Raw genomic sequence first — 25,571 nt, forward strand, 5'->3', positions numbered from 1 at the left:
TAAGTTGAAAGTCGGGGTTATGCCATAGGGGAGAAAGTCCACAGGGCTCCACTTGGGCTTTTGTCAATTCTAGTGCCTTCCACCAGGCAGTCACGGTGGCGGAAATCATTGGGTTTTTAAAACAATTATGGCGCTTAATTGATGTTGTAATAAAGAGTAAATCTCGAAGTCTGAGGTTATTACAATCCTTCTGTTCTAGTTCCAACCAACAGTTAGTGTCTCTGTTGGGTTGTGCCCATAGAACGATATATTGTAGCTGGTTAGCTATATAGTAGTACATAAAATTTGGTGCCTCTAGACCACCTTTGGATTTGCTTTTCTGAAGAGTAGATAGACTAATCTTTGCTTTTTTTTTATTCCAGTAAAATTTTGTTACGGCTGAGTCCAACAACTGGAACCATTTAGCCGTAGGTTTAAATGGAATCATTGAGAAAAAATAGTTTATTTTAGGTAAAACTTTCATTTTAATGGTGGCTATTCGTCCTATTAGAGAAATAGGAAGATTATTCCAGCGCTCCAAGTCACTATAAATGTTATCCAGAAGTGGAGAAAAGTTTAAATGAATTAAATCAGTTAATTTAGGTGAGATTTTTATGCCTAAGTATTTTAAATTACCTATAGGAAATGAGTAGTGTGGGTCCTGGCTTGCAGGGTTCCATGAATTTTCTGTAATAGGTAGAAGTGTTGATTTTGTCCAGTTAATAGTATAATCTGATAACTGTGAGAATTTAGTTATTAAATTAAATACTTCCCCTAGCGAAGTAGCCGGCTTTTCTAAATAAAGTAAGATGTCATCGGCATATAGATTAATTTTATGTTCTGTTACCCCAGAGTGAATTCCTTGAATCCTTCTTTCCTGGCGTATGGCTAATGCAAGTGGCTCAATAAATATTGCAAATAATAAAGGGGATAGTGGGCATCCCTGTCTTGTGCCTCTCTGTAAAGTAAAGCTCTGAGATATAATCCCATTAGTAGTAACTGTAGCTTTTGGAGAATCATATAATACTGATACCCAGTGGATACATGATTTCCCAAAGCCAAATTTTATTTAAAACAGCAAAGAGGAAGGACCAGTTAACTTTGTCGAAAGCTTTTTCTGCATCCAATGATATAATAACTGCCTTTTTATCATGCCGCTGTGACATGCTAATAAGGTTAAAGAGTCTCCTAATATTATTAGTAGAGTGCAGATCTTTAATAAAGCCTGTTTGGTCGCTATGAATAATTGTCGAGATTACTGTTTCTAGTCTAGATGTGAAAGCCTTAGTGATAATTTTAATATCAGTATTAATTAGTGAAATCGGACGGTAACTTGATGGAAGGGTGGGGTCTTTTTCTGGCTTTAATAAAAGTTTAATTGCTGCTGTATTCATGTGTGGGCGTATGTAACCCTTAGTTTTAATTTCTGTTACTATTCTTAAGAATAGTGGAGCAAGCATTAACCAGAAGTGCTTAAAAAATATAGCCGGATAACCATCCGGGCCAGGTGCTTTGCCATTAGGCATACTATCTAGAGCACTGTACAACTCGTTTATAGTAAGTGGCGCATCTAACATGTCTTTATATTCAGTAGTTAACTGAGGTATGTTTAAGCTACTGAGGAATGCCTCAATATGCTCAGGGTTAGGCTTGTTAGTTTCTAAGTATAGGTTGCGATAATAGTTATAAAAAATGTGATTAATTTCTTCTGGTGATTGTGTGCATTCACCAGTTGTCCCTTTAATCGCCGTTATAAGAGACTTTTCCCGATTGCGTTGAAGTTGGTTTGCAAGAAATTTACCTGATTTGTTATTATATTTAAAGTTGTTATATCTCAATTGTTGTATTATAAATTCTGTCTTTTTAGTTAGCATATCGTCTAACTGTATTTTTGTATTTTGTAAGTCAGTCCATATTTGGTTATTTGGGTTTATTGCGTACTCATCCGTCAGTTGTTTAATTTTATCTTCCAAGTCTTTTTCTGATTTTTGATCCTGTTTATTTTTATAAGATGAATATGATATAATTTTACCTCTAATTACTGCTTTCCCAGTTTCCCAGAGAAGAGATGGTGATAGGTCTGGAGAGTCATTTATTTCCAAAAAGTCTGCCCATTTTTTTCTTATAATTTTGTCAAACTCTGCGTCGTTTAGCAGTGAGATGTTAAAACGCCAATTTTTTATTATTTAATTAAAACTAATTAATTATAGTCCTTATGATGCTTACTTGTCACTGCAAATGCAGGACAGAAGGTTAGCACATTATTAGACTTGGCCTCAGACACAAATTATATCGCCCACAAAGCTGCCAGACGCCTCCAGCTAAGGGGCGAGGACATCACATTGGTCATTCAAGGGGTTGACGGAATGGCAATGAAGGTTACCACCAAGAGGGTACACTATGAGGACCAGGATAAAAACTCCAGAGGGTAAAAAAAGGGCTCATCAGATTCTGTGCTATGGATTGAACAAAGTAGCCAAAGTGCACCAGGCAGTCACCCCACAACAGCTGAAGAAGTTTTTCCCAGAAGTTTCAACTGAGGAGCTGATCCGTCCACAACAGATTGAGCATCTGAAAAGCCACAGAGAAGGACGTCTAGCCCCACAGAAGATAAAGGTGACTGGGGACCTTGTTTTGTTGGAATGTCCTTTAGGGAAAATTGCAGGAGGAGCACATCCCAATCTGTTTGAAAAAATAGATATGGAATTGTACAAGTCCAGAACCCACTTTGTGAAGTCACTGAGTACAGCTGTAGTGTCATACAAAGAGACACTTTTAGACCCACAGACCAGCCAAAACCAGCAAGAGATGCATGACGAGGTGGAAGTGATTCGAGGTGCAGCTCTGACCACTAAGGAGATACTCAACTGGTGGAAGTGGGACAGCATTGTTAGCGGCATGTGAACCAAGACATGGGGGATGTCGGTGTGGTGAAAGAAATTACCCTAGTGGAAGAAAAAGAACTGGAGAAGATCTAGGAAGGCCTCACTTATGTTATGAGAGATGAGCACACCTTACTGGGATGCAGCATACCCATGGAGAGTTGATCCTATGTTCCTTCCAAACTCCAGGCAAGGTAGAGGCTACCTTCTTGACAACTGAGAGACGCCTTGAGAAGGACCCAGAGTGGAAGTCTGCATATGTTGCACAGGTCCACGAGATGGTCACAGGGGGTGCAGCTTTGAAGCCCACCAAAGAAGAAATTGAGGGCTGGGAGGTTCCGGTTTGGTACATCAGCCACCTGATTGCTCTGAATCCCTATTCAGTAACAACCCCTGTCTGGATTTTATGGAACAGCATCCAGGAGTACCAAGGAGTAAGCATGAACAGCCTTCTTTTCAAAGGTCCTGATGTCCTCAATCCCGTCAGAGGAGTTCTCCTAAGGTTCAGAACAGGTGTGCACGCAGCTCTGGGAGTCATCAAGAAAATGTATAACTGTCTGGCTGAAGAAAAAGGAGGTCCATCTTCACCGGTTTCTCTGGAGAGATGACACAAATGGGAAGATGGAAGAGTACGCCATCACCAGGTTAAACATCAGCGACCGACCAGCTGACTGTATTGCACAGCTTGCCATGAGAGAAACGGCGAGATTGCCCCAGTTTGCAAACATGGAGGAGGAACGCAGTGTTCTGGAGGAGGACTGTTACGTGGATGACATCCTTACATCCCTCAATGATCCAGAAAGATTGAAAGCCTGCATCACTGTAGTGGAGAAGATTCTCAACGCTGGATGCTTCTTTCTCAAACCATGGATCTTATCTGGTCAGAGTGGGAGGAAGTCCAGGCCCATGACTAACGCCAGTGTAGAAGGAGTAACTGAAAATTTAAATTCTCCCAAACCAGATGTGCGAGGAAAAAAACAAAGCACTTGGACTAGGATACAATGTGGAGGAGGACACGTTCCATATAATAATTTCAATCAACTTGAGAACAGGACCTGATTTCCAGGAGAATGAAGTCAGAGAAAAGACTCCTCAAGTTCTCACCAGAAGAATGTTACTGAGTCAAGTAGCTGGCCTGTACGACTCAATTGGTTTAGTAACACCAGCGAAGCAGAAGGGTGTGATACTCGTGAGGAAAGCCTTTCAAGAGGCAGGAAGAGGAAATTTGTCAAAAGAAACGTGGATGCTCCTATCTCACCAGCTCTCTGAGAGGCATCAGTAAAGTTGTTCCAGGAGTATGCAAGATTAAGCCATATCCAATTTAACCGATGTCTCACACCATCAGGATGGACAAGACAAACTGTCCATTAGGAATCACTTTCTAAGATGGAAGTGATGGGGCCGTGCTTTACCTGCGCTGGGAAACAAAGGAAGGAATTGTTGTCAGACTTGTTGAGGCCAAAGCAAAACTGACACCTCTTGATCAGAAAGGTGATGTGATCAAGGCGGAAATGTGTGGTGCGCGACCCGGCTGAGGAAATATTTTGAGAAGCATGGTCGGTTGAAGATTGAGCGTTGGATCCACCATGTTGACAGCCAAACAGTGTTGGGAGCAATACAGAAGGACAGCAGTGGCTACCAAACTTTCTTTGCCAACCGAATCGGGGAAATTCAAAGGGCTGGACCAGTTGATGAATGAAAGTGGGTTGAGTGTTGTCACAATATAGCGGACATCATCACAAGAGGAGCTACCCCTGAAGACCTTGATGAGGAGTCAACCTTGCAAAGGGGCCCAGACTTCCTAAGAAGGCCAGAGGACGAGTGTCCAGTAAAGTTAGCCAATCATGTTGTTACTAGCATCAGTGATAACGTGAAGAGACTTCAAAGAAAAGCCTTTTCTGCTGTAGTCACTAGAGCTCAGGCAAAGAAAACATCTGATCCAGTGAAGAAGGACCTTGTTGACAACACAGGAATTGGCTCTGTGGACCCAAGGCCAATTCAAGCCCATCCCAAGAAGAAGCTTTTTGGTGCGGCAACTATGAACCTCGAGAAACCTGAACATTTCAGAACCCTATCGAAGCTGTGTGGAGTTACAGCCTGGATCTGGCGGGCTGCAGAAATATGGATGAGCAAGAAGGAAAGGACCCTGTGACAAGTGGGAAGCAAAGGTCTCTGGTTTGAGATGGAAAAGGCCCATATTGACCGTTGAGCAATCAAAATCTGCCTTCCAAGATCTCGTTCTTGCAGCTCAGAATGGAGAGAACTTCCAGGTTCAGACTCAACAGGCTAGTTATAATTAAACATGATGAAAACGGACTTCTGCTCTGTGGCGATAGGATTCAGGCCTAGAGCAAAAATGGAACTCTGCTGGCAAGAGAGGCTCATGAAATAAATCATGAAGGAATCGCTGCCACACTTCTACGAATGCGAAAGAAAGCCTAGGTGGTGCAGGGCCGGAGGATAGTAAAGAAAGTTGTCAACAACTGTCTCACCTGCAGGAAGCTGAAGGCACCTAGCATGTATAGAAAAGGCGTCCATGGAAAACGTGGCTGCCAGGAATGGTACAGAGTGGAGGTGGGTCGTCCATCCCGCAGATTCACCCCACCGAAATGGCAGCTGTCCAAATCCTCAAGAGAGCACTTTCCAATCTTGGCTGAACCACCGGCAACTTCACTTGGGGAGAATTCCAGACCCTCTTGTTCTCTGCAGCTAACTTGGCAAATGAGAGACTGATCGATACCCGGGCCCAGGTGCAAGAGGACATTGTGGAATACGTCTCTACAAATTCCCTCATCCTCTGATGAACGGGAAGGCTGGAGATCTGGAAGGGATTCGTTTGGAAGGCCGCTCATGGCACAGATTAAAGGCTATCCAGGCTGCAGTAAACACGTTTTGGACAAGCTGGAACGACTTTGCAGATCCAAACCTGTTTGTCCAACCCAAATGGCACAAAGCTTCTAGGAATGTTCAGGTAGGAGACCTGGTCTGGATAGGGGATCAAAATACATTAAGAGGCCAGTTCCGATTAGGCCGAGTTCTGGAGACCTACCCTAACAAAAGAGGAGTTGTCCGGGATGTTGACATTCAGACCTGCGTAGGCCTTCTTGCTCCCCTCACTGCTGTATTGCGGAAGAAGCATTCAGTCCCAACTCCAACCACTGTCCTTCGCAGGGACATCCGGCGACTGGTGGTTCTGCTTGTAGTTGAGGAGCAGCAAAAACCTGAGAATTTTCAAGGTTCATAAATGTGGTCTTATGTGGACACTAAAGGAACTGTATCACTGGGCTGGGATGTTCAAGATTCCCAAAAGACTTTCATTGAAGAAGCACAGCTGATTTCATGTGGTCTCCCTGAATCAAGGATCGGGAGACCAGGGATATATAAAAGGGTGGAACCCATGTGGAAATGTTTTGTCTAAGATACAGGCCACATGGGCAGCCAATAAGAAATGTTTGGCTCTTTTTTTCTAGCAGTTTATGTATTATGCTTCAGTAATTTGTGCATATTGTCTTAAGACTTCTAGTTAAGATAACGTACATTACGATGACCATGAAGGCTCCCAACAACTTATGCTTGGGGACTCAAACACTTTTGGAACAAATGCACAAATCAGTAATTGAACCAAACCAAATTATATTGTGAATAACAAAAAACAAAGGGAATAAAACAAATAAAATAAAAGCTATAAAACAAAATACACAGCTACGGAGCTGGTGATGCGCTTAAAGCGCATCACCAGCTCCGTAGCTGTGTATTTTGTTACAAAGCATAACTGGAGTGTTGATACCTAATAAAACAATGAGATAGTCCTACTGTAAGTCCAGCGCTATTTTTTGACCTACGAAACAGAGGAAACGTGTCCATAAATGCACAAATCGGTAATTCAACACAGCACCAAACCAATCAAATTATATTGTGAATAAGAAAAAAGAAAGGGAAGAAAAAGAAATGTAAATAAATAAAATACTGTAAACCAAATTACTCAGCTAAGGAGCTGGCGATGCGCTTCAAAAGCATAAAACCTAGTGTGTTAATGCCTAATGATAAAAATATAGCTTGAACCAGTAACTGAACACAACACTAAACCAATCAAATTATATTGTGAATTTAAAAAAAAAAAAGGGTAAAAAAGATTTTTAAAAATAAAATAAAATAATGTTAACCAAAATACACAGCTGATGAGCTGGTGATGCGCTTCAAAAGCATAATGACACCTAATATAATGACTTAGTCATACCTGAAGTCCATATTTGTTGACAGGCTTGGGAAGTAACGGAATACATGTACCGCCGTATTTTTTTTTAAACTGTATTACAGTTACAGGAAAAAAAACATGAAATCAGATTACAGGTGCATTTATTAAAAATGGGGATTACTTCGAGGGATTACAATTTCTACGATGAGGGTGAGAGAGAGAGAGAGAGGGAGAGAGAGAGAGAATGAATGAATGAATGCATGCACATGCATGCATGTGCATGCATGCCCACCCACCGCGCGAGTGGGACTGCATGCATGCCCACCCACCGCGCGAGTGGGACGGCATGCATGCACGTGCATGCATGCCCACCCACCGCGCGAGTGGGACTCTTGCTACATGTCGAGGAGGTGGGGACAAACTAACTAACTAGTCGTGTCGTCCACACGCGGGCATTTTGAAAAAGCTTTTTTAATTACACAAGGATTTTTGCTATTTGTAGGCTGGCCGGGTCCCTATCACCCGCAAATAGCAGGGGCACATTGTATAGAATATTTATTGTGGTGATATTTATTTAAATTTTATCTTCATGAGCATACTCAATATTGCAGTAATCCAAAAGTAATCCAGTTACATTACTTTAATATTATGGTACTTGGATTACTTTACTAACTACATTTTTTAGCAGGTAACTTGTAACTGTAATGGATTACATTTTAAAAGTAACCCCTCCAACCCTGTTTGTTGACATACAAAAATGAGGAAACGTGTCCACAGCACCGGCGGGATGCAGCATCAGATGTGGGTCCCAACTGTGACATTCTCAGTTTGGTTTTATGCCAAACCTGCGGTCGAAAAGCTTCTGTGCTTCATCAGGTGTATCAAAGGTGAACGCGTCTTCGCCGTGTGTGATGCGAAGCAGGGCAGGTTACAGCACGCGGAACCTGATGTTCTTCCGATACAGGGCTTGCTTGACGTCGTTGAACGCGGATCTCTTTTTGGCGAGCGCTGCGCTGACATCTTGGAAGATCCGTAAAGTGGTGTTTCTGTACTTGACTTTGTGGCCTAGCGCGACTTTGTGACCTAGCGCGAGCTTTGCAGCGACAACAACAACCATCCTCTGGATGCCCTGATACTGTATCAAAGGAATTTTGGGTGAAATTCTGTCTTATTGAAGAAATACAGGCTCCACAAGATGATCGACTGTGATTCAATAGATGATCACCAAATGCCATCTTTATGTACAACATTCCATTACAACAAGCATAATTAATTACTTTATTCTCTGCCTTGCCTGCCTCTGCAAACTTGGTTGCCGCTTCCCACACAGCTGTACTTCCACGATGGGAAGCCGTCCTTCCACAGAGACTGCCGGTTCGTAAAAAGCTGCTCAGCAGCAAGGCAGGCAGTCGGGCAGCGGTGGACCTTCGTGTGAGAAAGAGCGCCGGTCGCCACACTGTCCAAAGGGAGCGGAGACCTGCCTCGTTGCTGAGCGGCTTCTGTGAGCCAGTGGCGCGGGGGAAGCTTCCGCAAACCGGCGGCGTGGGGCCCGCCTGGCTGCCGAACGGCTTCCGCGAGCTGGTAGTGCAGGGGCAATTTGTGCGAGCCGGCGCCACTGCCAGAATGGCTTCTGCGAGCTGGAGGCGTGGGGGGCGGTTTCCGCGACCCGGCGTTGCGGGGCCCGTCTTTCTGCCAAATGTCTTCCGCGAGCCAGCGGGCACAAACCTGCCAAACTACCGAGCGTCTTCCATGAGCCAGCGAGTAGAAAGCAGCTAGTCCCCGCTCTCTCGTGTAGGTCCACTGCCACAGGCAGTGCCGACCAGCTCCCTCGAGTATTATAATGAGGGCGGGGGGAGGGGTTAAAAATTCTGAGGGTGGAGTTCGTGATTATAAAACTGAAAAAGGTGTATGAAACAGCCTATTTGAGCTGTGTTGACACGAACTGCCAGAGACAAGGGAAACATGGGTCATTTTCCTCACAACTCTGCGGATTACACCGGCTGCGTGTGCGTTGCGTCTCCGCTACGCTCTGTCGGCGCAGCCTATTCATTTCCATTCTATAAGCTTGTTCAAATTACACCGGCTGCGTGTGCGCTGCGGATCGACTGCGGAGTAGCTGTGTCGTGCCGGAGACCGCCGCACGGATAGAATTATTTTCTAATTTTGTCGGACGACACATCTGTCGGCATCCGTCAAATGGCAAACTAGCACAGAACACATCAAGCGGGACAGGACGACCAACACAGTTTTAAAATAAAATTTCTGGTTACTTTTCAGAATAAAACACTCGCCAGATCCTATTTCGCAATCATGTCAGTAAACGTCATAATGGGCGTAGCCAGGCCTGGAGTCAACATGCCAGGTGCTTATTCACGGTTTAAACACCAGTGAACATGGATGAGGAGAGGTTTATATTGGAGGTGGAAAGCCACAAAATAATATATGACACAGCACATCCTTTTTATAAGGACAACCCAAAAAAAGGCAGGAAAAAAAAGTTTAATCAAGGGAGGTTCAATCAGAGGTTTCAGTCCTTTATTTCTGCTTCTCTATTTCTGCTTCTCTGTTGAGCACATACAAAAGTGTGTTCATCGTTTTATAATTATCACACGCGATCACGCGAGACACGGCGGGAAGCTGAACGTGACGGATTTGCCGGACAGCAGGTGTGCGCAGCCGGTGAGTTTTGTCCATAAAATTGACGTGTCCGCAGCACGCAGTCAAGACGCAGCGGAGAGGAGACGCAACGCACACGCATGCAGTGTAATCCCGGTGTTAGTCTGGGTGGGGGAATGCCATATTATGATCAAACTTAAAAAAACCTGTAATTTTATTTTCAGGTCCCGTTTAAGCAAATGAAGAGCGGCAAAGATTCGGGACACGATGGATTGAATTCTTTAAATAGTTTACCATACACCATATAGCATGACCAAGCAGGTAAACAAATTTGATAATATCTGCCCACCAGTTCACAGTTACGGTTGCAGTGAATGTAGGTTATCTGTTGTGAATATCCTTCCATCCATCCATCCTTCCATCCATCCATCCATTTACTGCTTATTCGCTTATTCAGGGTTGGGTCGCGGGGGCAGCAGCTTTAGGAGGGAAGTCCATACTTCCCTGTCTCCAGCCACTTCAATCAGCTCCTCCAGCAGGATCCTAAGGCGTTCTCAGGCCAACTGAGAGACATAGTCTCTTCAGCGTGTCCTGGGTCGTCCCTGGGGCCTCCTGCCTGTGGGACATGCCCGGAACACCTCTCCAGGGAGGCGTCCAGGCCATGTCCCAAGACCAAGACCGCGAAGGTCCCCGCCCTTGACTGCCGCCCAGCCACTATGGCCCCTCCCACAGGTGGTGAGCCCATGGGAATAGTTGTGAATAGAAGTCACATTTTCTTTTTTTTTTTGGTACTGGTATTTTTCTTTTTTATTTTATTTTTATGGTAGCCTACTGATATTTTTCAAAAATGTCTTTTTTACTGTCATGGGTCCGAGCAACTACTGAGAAGACTCCTACTACGTCCACGGAATTAGAGCATGAAATCACGTATTAAAAAAAAGAGCGAGCATGTCAATAAAGTCAAAAAAATAGTGAAGAAAATTAAGTTCGGCGATAGTGAAGTGAGAAAAAAAGGTTGCTTCATACTAGTGTTGCATGGGATACCAGTACCGTACCGCGATGTTTCTGTGCCAAATATGGCTCTGTATCGGGGGTTTTTAGCATCGGTATTTTCGCGGTTTCTGCGACCCGGCGTTGCGGGGCCCGCCTTTCTGCCAAATGTCTTCCGCGAGCCAGCTGGCACAAACCTGCCAAACTACCGAGCGTCTTCCATGAGCCAGCGAGTAGAAAGCAGCTAGTACCCGCTCTCTCGTGAAGGTCCACTGCCACAGGCAGTGCCGACCAGCTCCCTCGAGTATTATAATGAGGGCGGGGGGAGGGGTTAAAAATTCTGAGGGTGGAGTTCGTGATTATAAAACTGAAAAAGGTGTATGAAACAGCCTATTTGAGCTGTGTTGACACGAACTGCCAGAGACAAGGGAAACATGGGTCGTTTTCCTCACAACTCTGCGGATAACACCGGCTGCGTGTGCGTTGCGTCTCCGCTATACCAGTACCGTACCGCGATGTTTCTGTGCCAAATATGGCTCTGTATCGGGGTTTTTTAGCATCGGTATTTTAAAAAATCTATACACGTAAATACATACATAAATATATACAGTAATACAGCCTAATATTTTTGAATTAATAACAAAAATAATTAGAAATTCTTTGTCAGTTTTAATTTGGCTGCTTTTGCTGATGTTTTAGATTTTTGTCGAGGTACTGTTTCAGTACCGCTATCGAGGAATTTTACAAAGGTATAGTATCAAAGTCAAAATTTTGGTATCATGACAACACCAATTCATACATTCTATGTTGCCCCTCTCGTCCTGCATTTTTTCTGCTGGGCAACATTTATTCATTTTTGCTGATTTTGACTCATTTCCCACATAAGAACATACAAAAATATTTTTTTGGGGGGGGTTATCTCATGTTTTTAGTTGTTATAGTGGACACCAGGATAATACTGTAACGTGTTGTAAACCTATAAGCTTATATGCAACATTTTTAACATGAACATCATGGAAATAAACTTGCGATTGTGATTGGTTATGGAAAATCCAATCATGAACTAGAGGTGTTGACATCCAAATTATGTGTTTTATTGGTTTAGACATGCGAATATGTCATGTCCACTGAGACCATCTATGGGTCTGAAGGGGTTAAGTGAAGTGGAATTTTATTCTATTTAAATGACAAGTGATATAATGTTGTAATAACATTTGTAGAAGTCCATAACTTAAAAATGGCCCATAATGTTATAAATGTGCCCTTTTTTTTAAATGTAATAGGCCTATAAAGTAATAACTGGCAAATAATGTAATAAAAGTAATGAAACTGTAATGTAATCACTTTTGGCTAATAATTTATGTTATCTGCTATTACGTTATTGACCAGGTAAAATAAAATCCCGACCAGACACATAATAACTAGCCAAAAACTAAATATTACTAAATTATTGGTCAAAATTGATTATGTTATAGCTTCAGGACTTTTATTAGGGTTAGGGTTAGGGTTATATTGGCCAGTTATTACATTGTCGGCCTACCACATTGTGAAAAGGGCAAATTTTAGAACATTGTCGGCTTGTACAAGTTTTTTTTTAATCAACATTATATTCTATTATATAATATAGCAACATTATCAATAGCGAGTATTCGTATGTAGTATAATACTGCTATGTTGCTTATTTAAAAACATTAAAACATTTTTGGTGGGTGACTTAAATGCATTAATTTACATTCATTTCAATGGAGAAAGTTGATTTGAGGTGTGAGTCATTTGAATTACAAGGCACAAATTAAACTCGTAAGTTAAGGAAGCACTTGGTAAAATATCACGTAAGTCATTGTTGTACAGTGAATAAATGTTTTATTTTGACATCTTGCATTGCAGTATTTAGAAGAATTTCATATCCATCAATTTTCTGTGCTGCTTATCCTAACTAGGGTCAGCCCAGGAGCCTATCTCAGATGACTTTGGGTAAAATGCGGGGAGAATTTAAAATGGCTTCTTCAAAATTTTGAAAGCAATAACTGCATACCATTATCTAGTTTAGATTCAATTTAAACACTTTAGTCTTTTATTACTAGAAATGGCAAAAGGAGAGAAAAGAAGGGCATATTAACGGAGAGAACAATAGTGAGAGGTAGTCGGGGGGTGAAAAAAAGCATTGAGTAGATGTTTTCCTTGAGGGCTCAGCTATGTAGATCAGAGCTCCAGGGACTGCATGAACTGCTATAGCCTGGCCCCCTCTCTCCAGAAACAGTGAAGGCAATGGGATATAACAAAGAAACAAATCCAATCACAAAGCCAGATAGGGACATAAAATATTAGGCTTCATTATTACGCAAGGTTATATTTTGAGCTACAGTGTCTGCTGATTATTTTATTTGGTAACTCAGTCAGTGCTTGCTTGGACTTTGAGACTTGATGTGGGTCAAAAATATGAAAATGAGGTATGTTGTTGGAGAGCTGTATGTCTCTTTGCTAGGCTAAAAAATTTAAGGACATTTCCATAGAGGTTTAATTTTGGATCTTTTTAACCAATTCAATATCGCCTTAGACACAAGTGTAATTTCTTTAATCCGTTAAAATGCAATATTTGCATATTCAATAAATGCACCCACATATAATCATCTGGCCAAGTCAATAATGTTATAGTAAAATATAATGCATTGATCCATGTTAATCATACAACTGTGCCCTCAATTGTTGCAAATATCAATTGAACCTTGCACACAAACACATACATTAAATATCAGACCCCCCCCAAAGCAGTGTTGAATGTATGAGATTCCAAACAGTTTAAGTTGGGAAACGTCATGGGGACATGATAGGATTTGAATCCCGATTTATTAAATCAGTCTAATAACGCTGCTGTTTGCGCAGAGTGGATGTGCCAGGTCTGTTAGCCGTCTGGAAGGGGGGGGGGGGGGGGGGGCATGTTTCCACATATTATCCCTTTCCACTGCGCAGAAATTACGACATAAAGTATATAGTTGAATTTAGCCCCCCGACCAACTCGCCCACCATCGCTTTCTCCTATGTCGTGCGATTAAGACATTCAAACCACTGAACAGGCTGCTTCAGTTCATCAGTCGTATCATGCCATATATTACCGAATTCCTTCTTCCTGACTAGATAATTTGACAAGATGTGTATTTACCATGTGAGTGTCTCCAGTCTGCTTGGTCCACAGTAGTCCTCTGTGCACTGCGTTATCAACTGGAAAAGGGAGCCTTTTTTTGTCGACATAGCCCACAAAATAATGGGTTCGAATGAACGCACTGCCAGACAAAAAAAAATAAAAAGGGGGGTGGTGGGGTTCTGCTTCACGGAAAAAAACAGTGGTTAATTGCATGCGTTTCATTGATCCACGTCGATATTACGGATTATATTCGACGACAAGCATGCAGCCACAACGCACTGAGCGTTTGACGCACCAACCGTCTACCTCAGAAATGGCGGTGATGCTGGAAAGATGAAGGATTCCACCCCCACCACCGTCCGCCTCTCACGATACAGGCTGCACTTGGCTGATAAAAATAAATAAATAATAATAATAAATCATCTTCATACAGCTTTAATACAAGCAGCGTGTGTGGAGTAGACCACGCCACAATAGCGTGCTTTAACCTAAGGATGGAAATTAATTATGTAAATTCTAGTCTTCTGGTTGTAGCCAACTGTATGTTTGAATGTATGTAGATAAATCGTATTATTATGTAGATGCATCATATTATTATTATTATTATTAGTAGTAGTAGTAGTAGTATAGATGTATGGAATGGATGTTTTAATGCTTTTGATTTCATGTCGTTGCAGTACAATTTATCTACATACATTCTTATACCCACTGAGCCATAGATCGTCTATTAGACGTCTCTTCTAAGTTTAGACCGAAATTAGCCCGTCTATAATTGGTCTATATTTTAGCCCGAATCTAGACGATACAATTAATCAAGTAAATATTAACTATTACATTTTTTAAAACAACTGTAGGTTGTATAAATGATGGCAAAATGTTGCATTACTACGTTTTATACAGTAATTGATTGTGTACAGTGTAGTTCATATTTAGACTTGTTTTAAACGTCTAAATCAAGTTCTCATTTCAACTCTATTTAGACCAAATCTGGACGATTGAATTAAATACATTGAATAATGTGTATTGACACAATAAAGTAAATAAATAACTGACCAACTGGATCATCAGTGTGAAACAAAATGCCAGATCGCACGATTCATGAATAAAGCAGCCAAATACTATACGCATATGTGCATACGAGATTGTCATGTACTGTCAGCAGGTCTTTATAACTGTATGATACCTCCCCACCACTAGGAGGCAGCAACGCGTTCAAGCTTCTGGTCAGTTTTGAAGGGAGAAAAAGAAGAAGTGACGTGCCAACAGTCATAAGAAGCAAACTTTTGATTTGTAGTCCTCTTGGACAACCATTGCTTCAAAAACAAAAAACTATTTCTCAAAGACAGAGAAGGGCTGCCTATAGGTGAGTGCTCGAAGGCACATTATTGAAATGTTTAGTCCTGCAATGTTTGTTCATTTAATTGTTCAGCTTGCGGTTAAGTTTCCATCAATCATGGTGTTTAAAAAAATAAGAGATGTGCTTCTAACACAGAAATGTTAAGGTTAAAGGAGGAAGGGGGTTAGAGAGTTAGTTAGCTTTTTATTTCTTGCTTGCTCCATTTTTTTTTTTTAATTGTATGTAAGGATTATGGTTTGTACATCAGCTGTAAGATGGTGCAAACATTTTTGGAGGGAAATATTGTACATAATCTATCTTCTCTGATTTCAAACCATTCCGTTTATCCAAATTGGTGATTAGTTAATGCACATGTAAATTCTCAATATTAATTATTATTGATCATTTCTACCTTAGGTCATCCACAACACAATGATGTGCAGCAGGAGGACAAAGTACACAAGTTATTAGGTAAACTGCCTACTGTATATCAAACAAATGTGACTAATGTTCCAGCAGGTAATCAATGGCGCACACACATCAGCACCTGGCAACGTGACAGGCAGGACACAAGGTACCGTATTTGTTAAGTATCAAAATGTTCACAATGGTAACACTGTGAGTAAAAATATTAATTTCAATACCCCCAACAGTGAATATTGGCGGCAAGACGCACCACGTGTCCAATGCAGCCAGGACTCCTGAAGGTACACAGTAATTCAGTGTAGTGTTGGACTGCTTTGGTATGGGTTGCAAGTTAGATAAGTAACTTATGCAATTTATTTATCTCCCAGCGATAGATGCAGTCTCATCCATGCTAATGTCGGGACCCCCCAGGGTAACACGTGGATTACACGTGCTCGCCCAAAAATTTAAATATCCTCAAAAAGTTGAATAATTTCCATAATTCCATTCAAAAAGTCAAACTTTCATAGATTATAGATTCAGGGCCCACAATTTAAGTGATTTCAAGTATGTATTTCTTTATTTTTACATTATTTGGTCTTCCAGCTAAAAAACAAACAAACAAAAAAATGAAAACAGGATGTCAAAAAAAATTAATAATGTGAAGAAATAACGATGCATACGTCCCAGTGTTTTGCATGGGAAAATAAAAGATAGATGGAAAGATGGTATTTTCAAAACGACATGGCATTCTTCAATTCTTGGTTGGATTCCATTTGCCTTAATCACTGCCTCGATGCGCCGTGGCATTGCTTGGGTGTCCTGGAAGCCCAGGCTTTATGGATGCTTGCTGTCAGCTATTTGTTTTTTTGGTTTGGTTTATAGTTTTAGTGAACATATAAACACAAAGAAAACACATTACAAGTTTAAAATATAAGTTGAAGTAAAAAGAAAAAAGAAAAACAAGAATAGGAAGAAAGAAAAGAGTTTATATGTTTAAAAAGCGTACGAGGAAGTTAAAAACTTAGCTAGTCCTACCCCTTATTTGTTTTATCTTGATAAAATGATAAGGTTAATGTATTTCAACAAAAGAAAAATGTATAAACCCAGTCATAGATACAAGTGCACTTGAACATAAGCGCATTTGCCAGTGACATATGTACATGAAATTCATAGGCATATACCATAATACATTTATAAATCATATCCTCACACTCACATATACAATTTTCATTACAGTCATACCGATACATCCAAATAAATTACAGCATATATACAATTTTAACAGCTCGTGTCTGATGTAAATCTTTTTTTTTTTTTTAACTTTGCTTTTAAACAATTTGTTTAATTCAGCAAGTGACTGACATCTTTTCAGGTCAGTTCCAAAATCATTCCACAAATTAACACCTTTTACAAAAACACACCTTTGCTTAATATTTGTTCTTGTTTAAAAACTTTTGTAGACACTTGTATGTTACTTATGTTATAAGGACTCTCTCTAATTTCAAACACCTTCTGAGTACTGTGGCAGAGTAGATTATTGTGAATTTTATACATTTGTGCGATTTCCAAACAATTGGTCAGATATGGTAATAATAATGAACAATATAATGTGTATAATGATTTCTTATTTAGGACATCCTTAGTTTTAGAGAGTATCCCTATAATTTTTGACATTTTCCTTTTGACATTATACTATGTGTGTGACTTCCAACATAATTTTTCATCAATAACTACTCCAAGACATTTATTTTCATACACTATTTCTATTTCAATTGAATTTACCATAATTTTGACCTGTTGTGTGGTTTGTCTAGTACCAAAAACTATAAACTTTTTCATTTTTCGATGGAAATATACCGGCTTTAAACAACAAATTACATATATATGTGAAAAAGGTTGCACAACATATTTTATAATACTCTTTACTAATGTCATATCAATGTTGAAGCAGTCAGTGGACTTTTTATTTTTTAATGTTTTAACATTTAATACTTCTGTATCATTAACAGCATTAAGCCACACAGTCGATGAATTATTTTTGATGTGCTTATCTATTTCACGTTTGTTTCTTGGCTCAGGGATTTATTTTTGCCAAATTACTGCCAACATTAACAAAATACTCATTAAAATCATTAGCTATGTCAGAATTTTTTTCAATAACAATATTTTTATCTTTTATAAAAGATTCTGGACAATCTATTTTTAAGCTATTTTTAATTACATGATTTAGTATTTTCCATATTTCTTGTGTGTTGCTTTTATTCTGCTCATTCTCTAGTAATGCATGGTGTATTAATTGTTATTCTGCTAGGTTTCATAATTACAGGGAATAGTTTATTACTATACATTGTATTTTTAAAACCAGTTGTTTTCTGATGCTCATTCTGATTTAACAAATCAAAGTTAAAATCACCACACATTATTTGCGTTTTATTTTATTTTTTTATCATTTGTGTAACTGAGAATGTCCGTTAGTTTTTCATTAAATATGTCAAGACATGATCCTGGTGTCCTATACATACAACTTTTAATGACATTTGGTGCATTTTTAATATGTACTTCAATGGTTAAACATTCCATTATGTAGTCAATGGTGGTAGTCAAATGTTAAATTTTACTGCTTCTTAGAGTTTTGTCTACATATATTGCTAACCACCCCGCCCCCCCTTCTATTTTCCCTATTTGTTGCAAACAATTCATATCCTTCCAGTCCCATGTCACTCATTTTTTTTCTTTATCAAGCCATGTTTCTGAGATGGCAATTATTTTGAATTTATTTAATTTATTCAGGTATTCTTTGTTTTTTGTAAAAAATTCTGTAGAAACTTCTACCATTGAAATGTATAATTGAAAGTGCATTTTTCATTTTTATATTTTTGTTGAATTGATCACCAATATAATAGTTGCAAGTGAAACTGCAGTAATCATTTTTGTAGAAGTGATTGTCTGGGTCCAACTTATTCTCCGTGTCGAATGTTTTGTAGTCAGCATATTCAAATGTCCATATTATTTGTGCTCATCATGTTCATCTTTCCTTGTGTTACTGTGCTGATGTTGATATGTACTTGTGGTGCATTTTTGTCATAATCTACAGTGAGTTTATTGTATTGAATGCCCTGGAGATTGTATATTCCTCATACTTTTGTGGTTTATTTGCCTTTACTGAGTTATGGTGTACTGGTGCGAGCATGAGTAATCAACTTGTCATGTCGTAAGTATGCAATTTCTCCTCTCTCTCTTGCAACTCTCAGTTTAGGCATCAGTTTTTTTCTTTTCCTTTTAACAGCATCTGTGTAGTCCTCATTTATGAACATTTTTGCTCCCTTAAGATTCTTAGCTTTTTATTTTATTTTTTATTTTTTTGGGGGGGGGGGGCAGTCTGGTGGCCCTCATTTTCTTTCTTTCTATTGTGGCCCTTGTTTTCCTCTTAAAATACAATACTATCAAGACGAAAATGAGGGCCACCAGACCCAAAATCAAAGAGCTGATAGCAAGTATCAAGAAAGCCTGGGCTTCCAGGACCCCCAGGCAATGTCACGGCGCATCGAGGCAGTTGTTAAGGCAAAGAGAACCCAACCAACTATAGTAGATTGACATATCGTTTTGAAAATACCATCCATCTTTTTTTTCCCCATGCAAAAGACTGGGAAGTAAGTATGCATGGTGATTTCTTCATATTATTAAATTTTTTTGACATCCTGTTTTAGTGGTTTTTATGAAATGGAAGCCCAAATAATGTAAAAATAAACAAATAAACACTTGAAATCACTAAAGTTGTGGGCCCTAAATCTATAATCTAGGAAAGTTTGACTTTTTGAATGGAATTACAGAAAGTATTCAACTTTTTGAGGATATTCAAATTTTTTTCGAGCACTTGTATATGTTCACAATGGTGAGTGTTTAAAAAAAAAAAAGTAATTTAATTGCCTTTTCTACTCCACACTGTCCGAAGCCAGTACCCCAACAAGGTAATATTTGCGGTGATCGCAATTAATTTTTAAATTAATTTTTCATCAACAAATATTTGCACTCCAATGCAGAGAATATTTTTTTTACAATGTATCTCGGAGATCCATCCATCCATCCATTTTCTTGGCCGCTTTTCCTCACAAAGGTCGCGGGGGGTGCTGGAGCCTATCCCAGCTGGCTTCGGGTAGTAGGCGGGGTACACCCTGAACTGGTTGCCAGCCAATCGCAGGGCACACAGAGACAAACAACCACACTCACAATCACACCTAGGGACAATTTGGAGTGTTCAATTAACCTGCCATGCATGTCTTTGGAATGTGGGAGGAAACTGGAGTACCCGGTGAAAACCCACGCAAGCACGGGGAGAACATGCAAACTCCACCCAGGAAGGCCGAAGCCCGGACTCGATCTCACGTCCTCTGCACTGGGAGGCGGACGTGCTAACCAGTCAGCCACCGTGCTGCCCGTGCTGTATCTCGGAGATCTGAAACCAAAATAATAATAAATAATGGCAGTATTTTTGCAGATGTCAGCGGTCGCCTGGCTGGAAGGAAAACCTTGAGTCTCCACCCAGAAACGTCCTAGACAGGCCAAAACAAAACCTTTGGACCATACCTTTACTTGATGTTACTTGATATGTGCAACCAAATCAAACTACAACATATCCAAATGCACAGACAGAATGCTACATACTTTTTGTAATAAGGCAAAGACTTGTTGTAATTGGCAAATGTTTCAGCTAACTAGGAAGAGGGTGTACAACTGTGCCATGATGGAAAAAAGAAAGGTATTTAAAAGGATTCAACTAATTTAATAAAAAAAAAAAAAAGTCATTAAAGTGAGTAATTAAAGTTATTCTGTTATTTTATGTCTGTTTGTCTTAGAGTTTCAGATGGTAGTTGTGGAGACCATAATGGCCATCCTTGGATGCGTTAAAGAGCCTCAACTTTTGGGGAGAAATCAAAGCTGAGAGTGGACAGTTGCCCATAAAGACTCGGCAGACTTATGACATTATATCCTGGGAAATTAGAAATTGGTGTGTTTTTTCTTCTTCTGCATTTTGGTTTATGCATCCCAGGCAGGTAGTGTCTGGATTTGTTTTTTTAAACTATTTTTGTAATTTTGTAGACTTTAAGCCACCCCAATTTCAAAACAAAACAAGTGTTTATATTATATTGGTAATATTGATGTTGTTATTTTTATTTCATTGCAATATGTTTATAAATGTGTAAAGAAATTAAAATTATATCTTCACATTCAATGTTTGTGATGTTTGGATAATGTTTGAAAAACAATGTATTGATTTAGATCTAAGTAGGATAGTTTGGTTAATGTTAACATCAAGGGATGTATTTATATCCAATGGTAAAATAAGCATGGCATTAGTGTCACTAAATCCTAATTAAAAGTTCCAAAAACATGTGATGTGAATTGTCATCCTGGAACTACATCAAGGTAAGGATCACAGGTTAAATTTGGTCCTTTTTTTAAGACAACCTCATTTAACATTCAATTTTGACAACTTTAATTACCTTTAATATTGGTTTGTTGTGAATAATATGTTTAACAGACATCTATACGACGTGCAATGGAGTTTAAATTTTGTATAAAAGTGTACGTCTAGCAAACGTCTAAATGTAGACATTTATAAATAGACGCCTATTAGGAGTTATTTAAACGTTTAAGATTAGACGAGGCACATACAATCAGTATAAAAATAAACGTCTAGAAGACGTCTAACTTTGGACGTCTATAAATAGACAATCTAGAAGATTAACCAATCTTGGTCAGAATGACCAATTTGTATCGGTTGGCCCAATCATCAATATATGATCAAGATGTTTTGACCAAAGTATCTGTTGGACTACCAGCTAGATTGGTCAAATTTAACATTTTTTTTGTGGTAAATTTGACTGTTTTTAGGGTGTAAGGTTAAAACTGTGTAAGGTTCAAACTGAAAGAATGAGGAGTTTGTGCGGCACTGGCCAATTGTCAAATTGGCCCAAACGCAACCAAAAAGCATACAAATGCTAAGCAAATACACTTACATCTTACAGGAAATTTTAATAATTTATATCCAGCCCATTGTCTTAATTTCAAAGCGTGTGCGTTGGCTGCTCAGCTTCCAATCAGTTGTGGGTTTATTTAGTTTTGTCCGATCACATTTCAGCACAATCAATTAAATCTGCCAGCCTTTCAATGCTCTCTCTCTCTCTCTCTCTCTCACACACACACAAAATAATTGTTTGAATATTTTTTTGTTTTGTTTTTTATCAATTTGAAACAGCCAGATTTCAGATTCACCACTCTCCAACTTCACCATGGGTCAGAGTGGCGTCTACATTTTCCCGTACTCTGATTGCTAAAGTGGGGTTCATAATTACTGTACAGTATGTGCAGGTGACTGAGCAGAAAATGACTCATGTCGGACATTATTAAAAAATCATTTTCAAGGCAGACATTTCAAGTTAATTGTGAGGATAGGTATAGACACTGCATGGCTGTAGGTAGGTGCATGGCTGACTAGTTTTGAACCCGGTAAAGGATTTATTCGGCACTTCCAGAGCTCAATAACCAACAAGTCCAAAATACGGCCAAGTGTTGCATATTGTAGTTTAGCGACCTCTATCGGCCATGTTCTATCAGTCATGTTAAATAGCAAAAAAAAGTAATGAGAATCAAAAGTAATGGGAATTTCATTATTCTCAAATCTGTTATCGAACTGTGGGGAATCAGCTTGTTTGCAACATGGCCCTGGCTCTTTTATTCTGCTGCCACCTGCTGGCCATTTCTGTAATGACTACCATTGCTTCACCTTCTCTGCAGTTCAAAAACTGCATCAAAGCCTTCTGTATGCTCTAGCATTGAAAAAAAAAAAACATTTAAAAAAACGTATAAATACGTATTTGGGAAAGTTAAAACATTTAAAATATGCATTTATACGTTTTTGGGACCAAATAAGTTTATAACCCATCAAACCCACGTATCATAACAGTTTAATATACTGAACCTCTCTTACGACAGCATTGTTAGTCAGCCCCGTACATGGCTGAGAAGCCATTGTTTGTGAGACGAATTTCATGAAATAAAACGCCAAACATTAAAAATACAAATACGAGAGTGCGGCGCGCCATGAATGAACACCGGCGAAAACGCGCTGCGCAAATGGACACCTCCACAAAAATGGACCGTCCAGAAAGAGGAGCAGGTGGAAGAGCTGTGTTCACAATAGCCTAACCTCTCTATTCTATCACAATTAAGTAAATTTCACTACTTAAAATGTCGCTATTATAAATGTTTAACATTGATATCTCTCATTTTTCACCGGCTTAGCGGAGCGGTTTAAGCACAGTGCTCTCACAATGATTAAGCGTAGCGATGTGGATTGATTCTACGCTGGAACATCCACAACTGTTTATTTAAAAGCTGATAAAAATGTTTTTATACAGTGCTGCTCAAAAGTTTGTGAACCCTGCAGGTATGGTCAGATTTTTTTGTATAAAATATTAAAAAATAACCTTATTAAATGTCTAGTCGTACCCCAATCTACATTGCTGACATTGAAAATAATGGACTTGAACAAAAAGAATGATAATATTGTCATTCATTATTTAGTAAAAGTTGTTGATTTAAGAAAAACAAGATTGTATGGGTGCAAAAGTATGTGAACCTCTCACTTAATCAGACATTGCACCTCCTTTTGCAATGATAACTTCATTCAAACACTTTCTTTAGTGATTTATCAGTCTTTCACATCTACTTTGGGGGATTTTTGCCACACTTCCTTGCAAAATCCAGCCAATTGAAAGATGTTGGATGGGCATCTAGCATAAACTGCCTGCTTCAGGTACCGCCACAGTATTTTGAAAGTATTTAAGTCAGGATTTTAACTGGCACATCCAGAACATGAATCTTGTTGTTCTTCAGACATTCCTTGGTTTTATTGCTGGAATGGTTTGGATTATTGTCATTTTGCATGATCCATCTTCTACCAGTCTGTAACTTCACAAAGAACGGCTTCAGGTTATGATCCAGGATTTCACAATTTGATCTTTTTTGTGAGCAGAGGCTTCTACCTAGCAAGCCTTCCATGAAAGCCTTGTCGATTGACTTTTCTTCTGATTGTTGAAGCATGCACATTTGTCCCAGATGCAGCAAAAGGGGTCTGCAAATCCGTTAATGTGATGTTCGAGTTGGCTTTTTACCTGAATTATCATTTTTCTTGTGGTTGTTGCTGATATTTTAGAAGGTCATCCACAGGCAGGATTGTATTTATTTTCAGTGTTCTCCAGTTGCAGATGATCTGCTTCACAGTGGAATGATGAAGCTCATTTTTTTTTAGATGACTTTATAGCTTTCCCCAGACAGACGTGCTGTTACTACCCACTTCCTGAGGTCCCCTGAGATTTTTCTTCCTCTCAGCACGACTGACCTGTATGGGTTCACCTAGGTAAGACTAAAGTGACATGGTTTTATATTTGACTTTAATTGAATCCCAATTGAAACATGAATTATAAAGATTTGTGGTGGTGATATTAGTAATTTAGCCACGCAGACGTGACGTCATCGTTAGGGAGAGAAAAAAAGGAGAGGTCTCTGTGAGATGAGGCGCTGGACAGGCTCGCCTCATTTTCACAAAATATTATTTCTACCTCCTCCTGCATCACTCCTCAGTAGATATGAGATAGTAAAAATATGAGCCCCGACGACGGACTTATTAAAGTCCGTGGCCCTGACAGGATGCTGGACCATACGTATTTACTTCTGCAAACAGCGTTGTGAGTGGCATATCCTTTTCTGCGCATGTGGGTGACTTTGGGAACGCATTACGTCCACACAGCAGACTGAGGTCGCAATTAATATGTAATGTGAACGCTTACGCAAAAAAATCGATTTCACCCAAAAATCGGAATTGAGCATTAAGACCTGCAGTGTGAACTAAGTCCCCAAAGTTGTGAGGAAAATGACCCATGTTTCCCTTGTCTATGGCAGTTTGTGTCAACACAGCTGAAACAGCACTCTCAAACGGGCTGTTTCAGCAGATCGGTTTTATACGTCACTAACTCCACCTTTTTCAGTTTTATACATCACTAGCTCAGTGCGAACTCCACCCTCACAATTTTGAACCCCTCCTCCCACCTTCATTATAATACTCACGGAAGATCATCGGCGCTGCAGCAGTGGACCTTCATGAGAAAGCAGGGAATGGTGGGTTTCTGCTCGCTGGCTCGTGGAAGCCGTTCGTTAGCGAGGTGGGCCGCGCGCCGCCAGGTTGCTGAAGCCGTTCGGCAGCGAGGCATGCACTGCGCCGCCGTCGAGGGACTTTTGCGTGAGAGAGTGGGGACTGGCTGGTCTCACCGCCGGCCAAGTGGTGACCTCCGCTCTTTCTCTCGCGAAGGTCCACCACCGCTTGACTGGGGTCTGCATCGCTAACGAGCAGCTTCTGCGAGCCGGCAGGCTCCGTGAAAGGAAGGTCAAGTTTGCCGAGGCGGGTGATACAGAGAATAATGTAATTAATTATGCCTGTTGTAATGGCATTTTGTACATAAAGGTGGTATTTGATGCTCATATATTGAAACTGAAGAGCAAAAAAGCATGTATCCTATCAATATTTTCTCCAGGTGCAGACATGAAAGACATTGAGTAGACCGAAGCAGATGGCACAGGAGAGGCTTGGCCACGCCCAACTCATTTTGTAAATAGAAGCGCTTATAAAATCCAAAATCCGCCCGTTTGAAATGGGCTCACAGTAGACCATTTTGTGGAGCCTGTATTTGTACAAGGCAGAATTTAACAAAAAAATATATATTTTGATCCAGTCAGGGCATCCAGAGGATGGTTGTTGTTGCTGCAAAGCACACGTTAGGTCACCTTTAACATTCACGCTAAATGCATTTCCTTGTTTGGAAGCCAAGCTAATAGTTTGTGAAGTACTGAGTGAGAGTGAAGCCTTGCACTTCCTAGCATGCTTTGGTTCAGCGTGGTGGGCCACCATTGATGGGTGGACTTTTCGGCATTGACGCCAAGTGGCAGTTGGGATGTCCCCGCGATCCG

General features: G+C 40.0%; 1 protein-coding gene and 1 long non-coding RNA gene across 10 annotated transcripts in view; one reads left to right on the top strand and one right to left on the bottom strand.

Annotated features, from left to right (window-relative positions):
• LOC144062592 (neuroligin-1-like) overlaps positions 1-14,872 on the bottom strand; it is a 250,496-nt gene extending 235,624 nt beyond the window's left edge. For 6 of the 9 annotated variants that reach the window (XM_077584129.1, XM_077584126.1, XM_077584128.1 and 3 more), the window contains exon 1: positions 13,823-14,192. The gene's annotated coding sequence lies outside the window, so the exon portion shown is untranslated. Of the gene's footprint in view, positions 1-13,822; positions 14,193-14,857 lie in introns of those variants that run through there. The other 3 variants (XR_013296419.1, XM_077584131.1, XM_077584130.1) reach the window with 1 other exon arrangement.
• A 20-nt stretch (positions 14,873-14,892) lies between these two features.
• Positions 14,893-16,054, top strand: LOC144062593 (uncharacterized). Its single transcript, XR_013296420.1, has 4 exons — positions 14,893-15,167; positions 15,558-15,714; positions 15,794-15,847; positions 15,935-16,054. It is a non-coding gene; the product is annotated as an uncharacterized LOC144062593 (long non-coding RNA).
• Positions 16,055-25,571: the final 9,517 nt, after the last annotated feature.

The sequence above is a fragment of the Vanacampus margaritifer genome, chromosome 13 (genome assembly GCF_051991255.1).
Source record: "Vanacampus margaritifer isolate UIUO_Vmar chromosome 13, RoL_Vmar_1.0, whole genome shotgun sequence".
In the NCBI taxonomy this organism is placed as follows: domain Eukaryota; kingdom Metazoa; phylum Chordata; class Actinopteri; order Syngnathiformes; family Syngnathidae; genus Vanacampus; species Vanacampus margaritifer.